This window comes from Zalophus californianus, chromosome X, assembly GCF_009762305.2.
Source record: "Zalophus californianus isolate mZalCal1 chromosome X, mZalCal1.pri.v2, whole genome shotgun sequence".
NCBI classification, from domain to species: Eukaryota; Metazoa; Chordata; class Mammalia; order Carnivora; family Otariidae; genus Zalophus; species Zalophus californianus.
In genome coordinates, this window is record NC_045612.1 from 82,572,078 (window position 1) to 82,575,409 (window position 3,332).

The window sequence follows — 3,332 nt, forward strand, 5'->3', positions numbered from 1 at the left end:
CATCCACTACCATTCCCCAGGTAGTAAGCAGAGGTATTGGCATCACCACATCACGTGTGTATATATCAACCACAGGTGACTGAGCCACACTAGATGTTAATTGTTCTCCATGAGAAGAAAATTTGCAATGCAGGATCAGGAAGATCTCTAGGTTTATTTATTTATTTATTTATTTATTTATTTATTTAATTTTTAAAAAAGATTTTATTTATTTATTTGACAGAGAGAAAGAGAGCACAAGCGGGGGGGCGGGCGTAGCAGGCAGAGGGAGAAGCAGGCTCCCCACTGAGCAAGGAGCCCAATGCGGGACTCCATCCCAGGGCCCTGAGATCATGACCTGAGCCGAAGGCAGGCACTTAACCAACTGAGCCACCCAGGTGTCCCAGGAAGATTTCTAGGTCTTATCCCAGTAAGAGGAACTAGAACTTGTACGAGCCACAAGGAATCTAAAAGGGATTAATCTTTCCAGCTTAAGGTCTAAACTACAGACTGGCCAATTAAGCTCCTTGGTCGCTTTCCCTCTGGGCTCATACCCTGGGTTCTGTTCCTCTCAGTCTTACTACCCTGACTATGGGCAGTAGGAGGCAGAGAAAACTTTTTTTTTTTTTAAGTAATCTCTATAGCCAATGTGGGGCTTGAACTCATGATCCCAAGATCGAGAGTCAGATGCTCTCCCGACAGAGCTAGCCCCTAGAAAACCTTTTCATAAGGCTCAAAGTAGTGATTCTTAACCAGGGATGACTTTGTACCTTCCCGACCACCATGCCCAGAGGACATCTGGCAATGCCTGGAGACAGTTTTGGTAGTCACAAGTGTGTTGGGAGGAGGTACTACTGACATCTACTTGGTAAAGGTCAAGGATGCTACTAAACATTCTACAATGTACAGAACAACTCTCCAAACAAAGAATATCAATAGTACTGAAGTTGAGAAGCCTTGGCTTAGAGGGCTTAGAGCAGAATATGCCTCACTCCCATCAGGCCTCCGATCTTTTGGACTCCATTCAAGTTCCTTCTTAGCCTGCTCAGTGAAGGATAATGGTCTAGGGATGAACATTTCTACCCCACTACTTGCACAGGAAAAAAGGCACAGTCCAATAGGTTAACTAAAGTGAGAAAGATGTCCAAACAAGGACAAAGTCAAGACAGAGATATGCCAAAGTAGAGATCCCCATAGCAACAGCTTTTAACCTCTCAGTTCTTACCTCATAAAACTCCACCCCTAGAAGAGTGATTCAATTCTGTGTCCTTGAACCTTATTACAAGATCTCCATTTTGGGAGTAGATGGGAATAAGGAAAACTTGAACTCTTCCCATGAACGCAAGTAAGTTGTAAACTTCCAAAATCTAAGCCTTTGTTTCCAGCTAGAATGTCGTTTCCCACCATCTTGGCCTGTCTAAATCCTACTAAACTTTTAAGGCCCACATCAATGTTTCCTCTACCTGATCCCCCATAACTCCCCAGCTCTTCAAAGTTGGATATCTTTTTATAGCACACGTTACTTTCTACTTTGTATTAGGGTTATTTGAATCACAAGAGATTTTCAGCTTTTGCATTTGATTTTTATAACATCTACATAGTCATATATATTAACACACCCAAACCATATTTTTTGACTGAATTTGAACTTGAATCCATCAGACAACAAACATTTCAAGCTATTGCCTGCCATCCAACCCTCCAGTTCCTACAATGAAACCATCTTGGTAGAGCAGATTTTGCACGATGATCAAATATTTTATTATATTTTCTCTTATTTTATAAAAATACAAATGGGAAGTCAAAAAAGTGAAAGGGCTAATACTACAATTTAGACAAAGACTAATAACATTAAACATGTCAAAAGCAATGACTTGAGGCAAACATATTAGAGCAGCTGGTCAACAGGGGATTCAGTTGCAAAGGAAAAGAACAAGGTAAAAGAATATGGACAGACTGAAAATACATCATTGAAAATTGAGTCAAAAAAGGTACAGTGTAATGATGAAGGAAATGGAGAACTTTTTAAGATTTTAGACTGAGAATCAGTATAGATTTCTAATATATATATATGTATATATACATATATATATATATATATGGGCTTCTAGAATCAGAGAAATTCACCGTTCCACAGAGCTATTGATTAGGGCACAACTACTATGTATAGTGCTATCAAATGAAAAAAGAAGACTGGTGTTCAACTTCTTTTGAACAAATTTGTCAAGAGAGTTGAAAAGAAGGGCACCTGGGTGGCTCGGTTGTTTAAGTGGCTGCCTTTGGCTCAGGTCATGATCTCAGGGTCCTGGGATCAAGCCCTGCGTCTGGCTCCCTGCTCAGCTGGGAGCCTGCTTCTCCCTCTCCCTTTGCTCCTCCCCGCTCATGCACTCTCTTTCTCTCAAATAAATAAATAAAATCTTAAAAAAGAGAGAGTTGAAAAGATACCTCAAAGTCAACATGAAAGTTCCCTGCTTAATCCTTTGAAAGTCATTATCAACAAGTCCTTCTTCCCAACATTAAAACCAGAAATGCTTGAAGAACTAATGGCCAAATCTTTTCAAAATTTGTTGATTATAAAACCACAGACTTTTTTTTTCAGCCGCTGACTAAATTGTAAGCTCAAGTGCTAGGACTTGGCCTAACTTGTTCTGGGTTCTCACCATAAATTGAGCACAAAGTATTAAATTAATGAATGTAATAAATAAATGAAACTCACTATTTTCCAACAAATATTTGCTGAGGTCCACAGAAGAGATAATACAGTTCTTGAAAGTAGAATGCTTTCAAGTGTAAGGCTTACTTGTGAGAGTACTTCTGTTCCCAAAGATTATAGTGTTTCCAACAAGAAGTCTGCTATCATCCTTATCATTGTTCTGTATGTAAATTATCTTCTTTTAAAAACAAGCTGCTTTAAGATTTTCTCTTCATCATTGGTTTTAAGAAATTTCATTATTGACATGTCTTAGTGTAGTTTTCTGCCTGTTTCTTCTGCTTGGGGTTTTGTTTTTGCTTTTGTTTTTTAGGTTTCTTGGATCTGTGGTTTTCTGATTTTCAACAAATTTGGAAAAATTTCAGCCAATAGTTCTTCAAATTTTTTTTTCTGACACCCCCCCTTTCTGGGACTCCAATGACATGTGTATTAAGGCCTCTTGAAGTTGTCTCACAGCTCACTAATGCTCTGTTCATTTTTTTCAGTCTTTTTTCTCTGTGTGTTTAACTTTAGAGAGTTTTTAAAAAAACATTTTTTTCTCTTTTTTTAAAGATTTATTTTAGAGAAAGAGTGAATGTGAGTGGGCAGAGGGGCAGAAGGAGAGGGAGAGAGAGAATCCTCAAGCAGACTCCCCATGAATGCA